Source organism: Microtus ochrogaster, linkage group LG9, assembly GCF_000317375.1.
Source record: "Microtus ochrogaster isolate Prairie Vole_2 linkage group LG9, MicOch1.0, whole genome shotgun sequence".
In the NCBI taxonomy this organism is placed as follows: Eukaryota; Metazoa; Chordata; class Mammalia; order Rodentia; family Cricetidae; genus Microtus; species Microtus ochrogaster.
The window spans coordinates 1,582,885-1,594,355 of record NC_022034.1 but is presented as its reverse complement, the minus strand read 5'-3'; the positions used below and the strand labels follow the sequence as shown (position 1 = coordinate 1,594,355).

Here is an 11,471-nt window from a genome sequence, read left to right as displayed (position 1 = left end):
CTCCACCCACCTATGTTCTAAGCTATGAGCCCAAGCAGTTTGTTTATTACTTAACCAATGAAATCAACAGATTGATACATGACACTCCCACATCAGGTATACTTTTAAGAGGAAAAAACACCAAAGCTTGCTTGCTTGCTCCACATCTGTAAAAGGACACTTGGGGAAACAGAAGATGGATGTCTACAAAAAAGAGAGAAAGAGAAAGAGAAAGAGAAAGAGAAAGAGAAAGAGAAAGAGAAAGAGAAAGAGATAGAGAGATAGAGAGAGATAGAGAGAGAGAGAGAGAGAGAGAGAGAGAGAGAGAGAGATCCCTCATTAAAATCTAACTATGCTAATACCTTGGTCTTGGCTAAATGTCAGAACTGATTTTTATCATTAGATTAACGTCAAGATAAAATGCCCTTTGATTTTTCATCCAGGGTAGTCATACTTGTGCTTTCATACCTTAGCTCAAACTCAACAATGAATTTACTAGTCATTGCATTATATCATTGACATCCTTGCCTCTCCACAGCCTTGCTATCAATAGCTACAATATAGCTTCACTCTTTCTAATTCTTTCAAAAAGTCGTATCAAAGATTGTGTAAGATCTGCTCATGCCTTCTTATTAGTTCTGTGGGATATTAGAAAATTCAGTTTTAAAAGCAAAGTATAATTGGTTGGGTATAATGAGTCTTTCTCTGTTCTGCCAGCCAACTCCCAAATTAATGACACCGAGACTTCTTATTAATTATGAAAGCTCAGCCTTAGTTTAGGCTTGTTTCTACCTAGCTCTTATAACCTAAACGAAACAATTTCTCTCCTTCTGCATGTCCTGCTTCCTTTGTGTCTGGCTGGTGACTCCCTTTCTTCTTCTGAGAGCTCTCTCTGTCTGGAAGTCCCACTTATACCTTCTGTCTAGCTATTGGCTGTTTAGCTTTCCATTAAACCAATTACAGTGACATACCTTTACACATTGTAATCAAATATCTCACAACAGTTGGGGGCTGTGATGTAGAATTCCCCTCTGCATGCTGTAAATATGTTTTATTAAAATTGGTTAATAAATAAATCTGCTTTGCCCTATGGTAGGACAGAATAAAGCCAGGTGGGAAATATGAACAGAAATATATAGAGTAGGTAGAGTCAAAGAGACGCCATGTAGCTGCTGAAGGAGAAAGACGCCAGAACCTTTCCAGTAAGCCACAGCATCGTGACAATACACAGATTAATAGAAATGGGTTAATTAAAGATGTAATGGTTAGCTAGGAATATGCCTGGGTCATTGGCCAAGCAGTGTTGTAATTAATATAGTTTCTATGTGATTATTCAGGTCTTGGTGGCAGGGAAACATAAGCAGTCTCCACTGACAAGACTAATTTTGTGGCTCTCTAATGAAGGGCAAAATGCTCCATCCAAGTCCCTAAATGGCCCCACAGTACCACTGGAAGAAAAATTGATTTAGCCACACTACTGGGGCCTCAAAGGGACAGCAGTTCTCTAACCATGGAATAAGTATAGAAGATGAAAAATGGAAAAGAAAATATTGGGTCACTTTCCAACTTCAAAATACTTTCAGAGAAAGAAAAGCCCCACTCCTCCATCACACTCCACCTCTCAAACACTGAGACAGTGTTGTATTAGATACTGTCTTCTTTCTATAAAGCATATGATCTGAAGTTCAACAAGAATCAATAAATGTATTTCACTGAAAAGGGAAGTTGAATAAACAATTAAGAATATTCTAAGCAGGGTGTGGCAGCGCACACATGTAATCCTAGCACACAGGAACAGGATTGCTGCAAATCTGAGGCCAACTTGGTCTAGATAACAAGTTCCAAGCCAGCCAGGGCTACAAAGAGGGACAGTCTTCCAAAAAACAAACAAAAAGATCCTTTACTATGGAGAAGTTTCTAGGAAAAGGAAGAGGAAAGACAGACCTCCAAATTAAAAGAATACAAATAAAGGGTTTTTTTTGAAGTAATGTTAATCTAAAATAATAATAAATACTCAACGTGTTTGGAACACTGTTAGATGACAAGAGTAACAAAATACACAGAATTGTCGAACTGTTTTGTTTGTTTAAGACAATGTCTCAGCACGTTGCCTTCAAACTGGAGATTCTCCTGCTTCATTCACTAAGTGCTAGGATTTATAGATATATGTTTCATGTTCAACTAAAAATTATGTTTTTATGTATATGGTGCATGTAATTAATGGCTCCTGTAAGAATAAGTATATACATTTCTTGTACTGAGTCAAACAAATATTTATAAGTATTTAACAAATGAAATCCTAGTCATGTAGTATCTCTGCTTTTATAAAATACCTTTTATGCTTCTCTTGTGGGAATCTCTTTCCCCTTAGTTTCTATACTGTTCCCTGAAATCTACCTGCCCAGCCACCAAATACTTATAAGAGAATAACATCCTTTTTCTTTGTTCCTGTTCAAAATCACTAGCATTTGAGTTTCTAAAGTTCAAAATATTATCTCTGGTAAGAAAAAAGAATAGAAAATAGAGATCCAAACCTATGGTAAGATAGAGGAAGGGAGGTAAATTGCAAAATTCATAATGTATTCTCAGAATCAAAACTGCTGCCAAGTTACACTCTTTCAGCAAAAATAGTAAAATGTTAATCACAAACATGAACACAAATTAATCAGCAAAGCCAGTTTACTGAGTCTCCTATGAGGAAACAGCAAGAGAGCTACTCTGAGTCTGATATTACAAACACTTGTATCTCTGATGTCTGAAAAAAAAACAGACCTTAATGCCAGCTAATAAAGTACATTCACTTCATATTATCTTATAAAGACCATTCTTTTGGTCTATTTCAACTTTACCTATAATATAGACTATATTTACTATCTAATCTAAGATTAAAGCAGGTTCTACCTCACTACATAATGAGGTATTTCACATTACATTCACTTCAAGGAACCAAAAGACCTATCTACACCAGAATTAGAAATGGGGATGAAGGGTTTCTGTATTTTTAGCCCAAATTCCCAAAAGGTGTGGTGGCCCAAAAATGTGAGTCTATTTCGACCTTATTTGAAGGTCAGAGTTTTAGCTGGTTCAATGTTGTGGCTACACATCCTGACCTAGGGTATAGTTACTTGGTCTTTTTGACATTAGGATGGCCCATATAAGTAGATCCGCTCCACCCTGAACAATGGTCAGGATATTCAGGCATACTTCTGCTGCTCCTTTTGAAATAGGAGTCTGACCTTGGGAGTGGCTGCCATCAGGATACTTGGTCTATAGTGGGTCCACTGCCTAAACAAGAGAATGCTAATGACTTGACATCTCAAATATTGAAGCAAATAAAAAAGTTACTCATGCCAGAATGTAAGATCTCCAAGGGCAGGAAACAGGTCACAATCCTACCTAGACTCCCTATTTAAAAACAAAGTTTGAAGCAAGTTAAGATATGCTAAAGACAGAAGTTTGTGTTTTAATTTGTGAAGGTGATGTGGGAGTGTCATATATCAATCTGTTGATTTCATTGGTTAAGGAATAAAGAAACTGCCTAGGCCTCTTGATAGGCCAACCCTTAGGTGGGTGGAGTAAATAGAACAGAAGGCTGGGAGAAGGAAGCTGAGTCAGTGAGTCGCCATGGTTCCCCCACTCCAGGCAGAAGCAGGTTAAGATCATTCCTGGTAAGCCGGCTTGTGGGCTACATAGAATAATAGAAATGGGTTAGATCAATATGTAAGAGCTAGCCAATAAGAGGCTGGAACTAATGGGTCAGGCAGGGATTAAAAGAATACAGTTTCCGTGTAATTATTTCGGGTATAAAGCTAGCCGTGCAGGCGGCCGAGTGCTGGGGACGCAGCCTGCCGCTCTTAATTCAACATGAAGGTATCTTTTTATAATACTTATAAAACAGACAAGCTAAAAGAAAAACAAAAAAATGTAAAATAATTGTCTGTTGAGTAAGACAAGCAGAAGTGGGGAGGGGTAACTACAACAGAGGGTAAACACAAACAAAATATCTTTATACACATGTATGAATTGTCATAGTGAATCCCATTATTTTGTATAATTAACATACAGTTCTAAGAATATTTGTTAATTAAGAAAATTTAATCAGTACCCAAGATGTATCAAAATTTAGTTCTATGCTTAATCCTAGATGGGATATCTTTATCAACCTTCCATCTCTCATCCACAGAAGAAGAGATAGAAAGAATGAGAATAGAGCTGTGAAATGGTGTCTTTAGGACACGGCATAAGCGGTTGTGGTTACAGTCAAAATTCTAGCAGGGACTGGGGAGGGTGTCACAAGGCCCCACGTCCAGTTTAGGAACTATTGAGAGGTGATAGCTACTGGGAGAAATAGGGCCTTTTTTTGTTGTTGTTTGTCTTTTTGGAGGAGTGGATACTAGTAGGTTGCCCATATTCCACTAAGGGGTCATGCCCATACTTATAAGGGCAGTACTAACTAGAATCAGTGGGTTATGAGGTGGAAGATGCAGTGGAAGACAAAGAAAAAGGAGGAAGGTTAGAAGAAGTTGGAGTAAAGGCGTGGATATGATCAAAATACATGTAGACATGTATAAAATTCTCAAAGAAAAAATAAAAAGTAGTATTTTAAAAATTTATATTAGAAAATATCCTTTCTGAGCAGTTCCTGATAGTTTTAAAACAAAGGCTCAAGCTCAAATTTGATGCAGTTATTGGATACAAAGTTAAATGAAAAAAAAACTGGTTTTCTTGAAAACTAATTTACTAGATTTAAGTTGACTTTATCTAATATTAATCAAAATTTTAATGTTTCAATTTTTGTTTTTTCTCATTATCTCCTTTTGAAGCTGTGATTATGCTTATGAAAGCCAGTTTCACATCATAGAAACAAATGTCCTTAGGAACTGCTCTTATGAACGGGAGGGTGGGAAGCTCGACTTCATGATGATAATTTTCCAATATTTTGTAGCTGATCAGCAAATTTTCAGAACTTACAGTATAAACTTTTTAAGACTTTTGCAACTACACTTTACATTTATATAATTCACATTTCCCTACTATTCCAGAAACTTCAACCCAGGGAAGTAGATTTCAGGCTAAGGAACAGGAAAATGTGTTTACAAATATCAATAAGGGAAATGAATAACATTTCAACCTAAATAAAAAACTCATAGTAGAAAATATTTCAATTAGTGAATGAATTTGCCAGACCCAATCTAAGTAATTATTTTGAGTAATTTGTTGAAATACATTTTTGTGATAAATCTCTGAAATACTTTCCATCTGATTCATCAGACTAATAAAATACAAGGTGTATGTAAATTTTAAATCCCTAAAGCAGTAATTTTTCTCACTGAATTACAACTATTGCCTATAGGCGAGTTTGTTTAACCCATTAAAATAACTTTAATTAAAAAGCTAAAATTGTAACCATATTTTTAAACAAATCAATCACAGCCATTCAATTATATAAACTAAACAGATATATGAATTCTTCAGCTTTAGTATTTTTAATATCAGTATTTTAGTATTTCTAAAACTGGCAATTAATTGAAACATAAATGTGTGCTCATCTGCAATGAACAACTAGACTGGAACACAGCGAATAGTGTCATAGTAAGCCTGTGCTTATCTACTTCAAGACTCTTTTATTTAGATGATTTTTCTGCATGCTACCACCAACTGGAAAATTTACCAAACCTCTCAGGAATCACTGTATAAGTAGAGCTGCTTTATAAAAAAATAATATACTCTTATCCCTACTGAGTAGCACCCAATCCTCTAAGATTATCCTAAACTGTCTTTCTAATCTAGCCACCCACTCTAATATAGATGAGGTACTATCAGTGAGCCCAAAGGCTGACACAGCACCTATTTCAAAGAGTAGAAAAATTACCGCTACTAAGTAATGCCAGCCCAAGCTCCTATGCAGGACCTTGGTAAATCTAAATAGACCAGTTCTTCCCACCAAGTCTCAAGGGCCACAGCAACTTTCCCTACTCAAACCACAGAATCTTTTTTGGTAACCAAAACTAGATAAGCATTACACTACATTTATAAAACTGTGTCAATACCCACTTAAAAAATAGTCTTTTAGGCACTTAACTTTCCCCAGTCTGCACTACTTATCTTCATACAAGATTCCTCACTCCTAGGATGATGTAATGCTTTTTGGGTGATGGATGTTCTGACAGTTGTTTTGAAATCTTCCAAAGTAAGTTTCAGCTGTAAGAAACACCACGTCCCCCAGCTGGAGAGAGAACTAAATCCATAAGAGCACTTGCTGTCCAAGCATGTGGACCTGAGTTTGACTCATCATAATCATTCCTCCCTCTGAAAAAGCTGGGCATGGCCATGTGTGCCTTTAACTCTGCAGGAGAAAAGTCAGGAGGGTCCCCAGGATTTGTTGGTTACCAGCCTAGCCATAAAATACAGTGAGCTCTAGCTAGGTTCAGATAGAGACCATCTCAAGTGAATTAAGACAGACTGATATAGGACAGTAACACACACACACACACACACACACACAAAGACCAATGACCAGAGCCTCCTCTGCTATCAGGAATTTCCTTTATGACACTTGAGACAGTTAACCTGGGAAATGCTTCTGCAGAGCACCATCATTTGCTATAAGAAAAGGGAAGACATCAACCCAAGGAGGTGGCTTCTTATTGTATTCTCCTATCCCTTTGACTGAGGCAGCTTTCCCACAGAAACTTCAGGAAACCTTCTCTAACTCCCCTCATCCCTCATCAGTTGGCCTCCTCCAGTAGAATCCTCTAGTTAGAAAAAAGTTTAAACTCCCCAGCCTGCAGAAGCACAGATAACTGAGTCAAACTATTTCAGTGACTACATTCTGGAAATATGTGGAATGCCCAGGAGGCCTTTCCTTAAGCAATACATATGAGAAGGAAAAGAACTTCAATGGGTCTCCTATAATTAAACTTAACACTCCATTGTTTTTGAAAACTTCTTTGGAAGCTTCAGTTTTATTTGGCAAAAGGCTTGGTTCCTAGTTTAGATGCTAAGGTTGGAATTAAAGTCAATCGACTCTTTGTTCAACCATAACCACCAAAAGCAAAGTGAAACAAACCAAACACTAAGAAGAGGAAAAGATTGTTATCATGATAGAAAAGGGTAACTATGGTCTTGTTTTCTTCAAATCCAGAATATGCTGGACACTAAATAGTCCTACCTTAAAGTGACTGACTTTTTCTTAGTAGAAGAAAAGAAGGTAGTACAGTTAAATTCCTAGCAAATGTTTTCTATTTCCTGCAAGCACCTTCATTCCTTGATGAGGACCCTGCCACGGGCATAACAGCCTTACTCTTGTTGCTTATAATGCTCCACACTAGAGCAACAAGTAGCATTCTCTATAAAGGTCACTAGATATAAAAAGAGTTATCACATCATAAGGGCTCCAAAGTTTCCCACAATTCATATTCCTATAGTTTTCCATCAACGGAAATGGTATCTATAAGAAGGGTGGGAGGACTCCTTGCCAAAAGTTTAGCATCAGGAGTTCAACTTCAACCCCATACAGTTTTCCAGACACCGAGTAATTGACAGAACATAGCTACACCACACACAACTTAACTGCCAGGAACCACAGTCCTAATATGGCTTTATCCCAAAGTCCAGAGTAATTTTGGTTAAGCTTTGGAGACGATAAAAATGCTGTTTTCTGACAGAGCTATTACATGACATTAGTGAACTGTAACCTTGTCAGTGATAAATGTTATATGAACAGTATAGAAAAACAATGAATATTTCTCTCAAAATTGGAATATTATCTTGGGCCAAGTTCCATTGCCTTGCATTTTCTACATTTATACATTTTTATACTAGCATGAAAACAAAACTAAATGATTTCAATTCATTTCTTATTTGGGTTCGCATTATTTGATGATACATTTATGAAATGTAGCAGAAAATCTATTTCTAAAGTGAACATTTCAAAGTGGCTGTGTGACTGAATTACTGAGCAAGAAATCATCACTGGATTTTCCATATGATAACTCCTTTTCTTTTTCTTTTTCAAGACAGGGTTTCTCTGTAGCTTTTGGTGCCTGTCCTGGAACTAACTCTTGTAGACCAGGTTGGCCTTGAACTCACAGACTGCCAGCCTCTGCCTCCCAAGTGCTAGGATTTAAGGTGTGTGCCACCACCGCCAGGCAATAACTTCTTTTCTTTTTGGTTTTATCTCTTTCAGATTGAGTTCTCAAAGATCACACACAGATAAATAACAACCATTGCTATAATAGTTTCTAAAATATGCTGTCTTTGATTTTGTCTTAAGACACATTTGAAAATCAATACATAATAACAAAGATGTTCTAACACTGCTTCCTAGTTTAAACTGGACTACTTTCTAGCTACCCTTTCTACCTATTTTTTATAATCCTTGATTTCTTTGTTGTTGCTGTTGTTATTGTTGTTTGAGGTAAGGTTTCATTTTATAGCCTGGAACTTGCTACGTGAACCAGCCTAGTCCAGAGCCAGATGGAGGTTCACCTGCCTCCATTTCCCTGAGTGCTGGGATTAAAGGCATGGGCCATGACTCCTGGCTAACCCTTAATTTCTATATCAGATTTCCCCAACTGAAATTTAAACGACAAGGCAGAAAGGAAAAAGACATACACATTTAATTCATATCCTACTACAGAAAAACTTTAATGAGTTTTCTTTCAATGAAGTAATCTGCCATAGAGCAAAAGCAATTTCCCGGCATATATATGTTAAGGTACACATGAATGGTACATAGTAAGCTCTCATTTTTAAGATGATACTATAAACTTGTTTTTAGAAAGATATACATATCTATAAGACAGCTGTTATTTATAAGATAAAAGATGGCATCACAATTTTATACTGCTTTACAACTCATACATAAATAATTTCTTGTCAAGACTTTACATTTTAAAAGCTAAAAAACACTTTCAACTGGATACCAACTTAAAAATAAACACTCCCAATTCTGAAAGACAGGAGGTTTCCCTTGTTTATGTACCAGTGTACAGTAATAAAATGACTTGTGTGGAGGCAAAATAATTCATATAAAAATGACAACCTCTACTAGATTTTTGTTACAGCACTTCAAAACATCAATGATTTTCAAACCGCTAGATTTACTTGCAATCATACCACAAACTAGCATTTGTAAGCAAAACATATACTAAGTAATAACAGGAAATTAATTCATCCCCTGTTTGTAAAGTATATTTGTTAAATCTGATAAATCTCCCCCAAACTCCCTTTAATTAAATATTTCAAGTAGCTTCAAAATGCATTCAGAGATTTCCAGACCTGATCCTGGACCTCCTCAACCAGATTTTGCAATTGAGTCCTGACATTTTAGCATTTCTTAACACAAACTTAAGTTATTATGAAATATCCTAAATAAATGAGGATAAAGGCAAATGGGCATCAAATAATTAGCTGTCTTAATCTAGTATCTCTCTCAGAAAACCTAGAGCATTTCCATCAACTTTCTGTGATGCTGGTAAAGAACCAGGTCACTACTCCCAAAGGTTTCACCTATACCTGCTGACCAGGTTTAAGCAAGTACTGTCAAACCAATCTTACATACTAGTCAACACAATCCTCTACCCACAAAAAGTCACCAGAGAACCAAAGCCAGATGTCTTCAGTGCGGTAACAGTCCCTCTTAAGGTCAAGGCCAAAAATATTTCCTGAGTCAAACAGGAATTCCTAGCACAGAAGTCCCTCCGTATAGGTCTTTTCTAGAAACATGAATTTTAAATGGGTCCAACGGTTATTAACTGGACAGATGAATATTTAACACACAAGATATTTAACACATGAACCCATTACATTACTTTGGGAGAGATAGAGGCTCAAGAAAATGACACAACAGCAGCACATTTCACAGAAAATAGGGGAAGTACAGAAACCAGTGAGTACTGAAGGCTGGAATGACAAAGCTGAATTCATTTACTTTACAAACTTGTAGGTCAGTGAATGAACTACTGATAGTATTTTAAGAAAGCCCTGGGTCTAGAGTTACTGACACTATTCTTTACTACACACATACATATCTCTTTATGCAGGGACATACAAGAACATGAAAATGAGAAAGATTTATGAAAAGAGGGCCAATGTATAACAAAAGCCAATATTAAGCTTGATAAATCCTTCAATCACACATTCTAAGATGATAAAGTAGCCTGTAAGAGACCACCTATAGAATTACATGTGCATATATGTAATTGTAACTCAAAACAATTAAATACAAAAATAAAGTTTCCATTATATAATATTATATTTGAAAACACTAGAAAATTCTACAACAAAAACTGTCAAAGATTTTGAATACCTAGTCCAACTTAAAGTCTTCAAAGCACCTTAAATTAGCAGTATCCAAGGTGTTCTTGACTTTATATGTTGCAGTTCCTATTTTCCTTCTGAAAGGAATAAGATCACATTAACTCAAATGACAAGTCTCCAGCATCAACTATGAAAATTGGAGAGACAGAAAAACATTTGCCTCTTTATTTTGCTCTAGGATTTTTCCACTGTCGTCCCAAATGAGACAATTTGCAAATACATCTAAAGGAGGATATTCTACGGGAGGAGAAAAAAGACTTTAAGGTGTGAGAATGTACTTTAATTCTGTAGGGGAAAGTTCAGTAAATCAACCAGCTTTAAACTGACTAAGTGAATGACTCATGCTTGTTGTGTAGAAACTGTTTTCATTTGGGTGAAATGTAAATTCCTACAAACAAGGGGGCTTCAAGAATACTGCCTAAAAGAAAGACAGAGCCTTCAAATAGCGATTTGCAAGAACCTAATACCCGTTTTTAAAGCATATTTTACATTCAAGTACTAGATGGTCTCTTTGGTGACTTTCAGTTTAAATCTGACTTAATTCTCTGCGTAATTTTACCATACTATTCTTAGAGCCTTGGTTATTACAAACAGAACACAAATGAGAAAAAAAAATACAGAGTTAAAGTTGTCATCACTAAGCCTAATTAAACATTGCAGACAGAAAGATGGCAGTAGAATACAGCATTCTGAATGAGTAGGTCACAGCCCAGGAATGAAGTTAAACACACACAAAGTTGGGAAGGACAGCGGACAGTGTGCAACACCTCTCCCAGTCCCCGACCTGAAGTAACTAAACCACACCGGATAGATATGCCAACTACATTTCAGTACGTCCTACCGTTTATTAGCAGCTTTCTTACTGTACATCCTAACGGAGAATCCACATATCATAAAATGATGAGACATCTCACCCCTAAAATATTGTGACTCCAGCACTTCTGGCCCAGACAAAAGTCGTGGACTGAAAGGTTACGGCTGTTTTCTGGACTGGGCTGCTTTGACTTTCATCCCCTGTTACCAAATGAGTGATATTCAATGAGTCTCCGAGTAGAAGACCAGTATTCCCAGCTGGTAAAAAAAAAAAAAGTATGTGTCTGGTCACTTATTTCTCTAAAATTATCTCCTTGCCTGGCAATCAGCCTTGTATACTTGTCCTAGCACATCAT

At 36.5% G+C, this 11,471-nt stretch overlaps 1 protein-coding gene across 3 annotated transcripts in view; it reads right to left on the bottom strand.

Annotated features, from left to right (window-relative positions):
* The window catches only part of Lnpep (leucyl and cystinyl aminopeptidase), a 95,207-nt gene that overhangs the window by 81,339 nt on the left and 2,397 nt on the right, over positions 1–11,471 (bottom strand). The gene's annotated exons all lie outside the window — the stretch shown is intronic.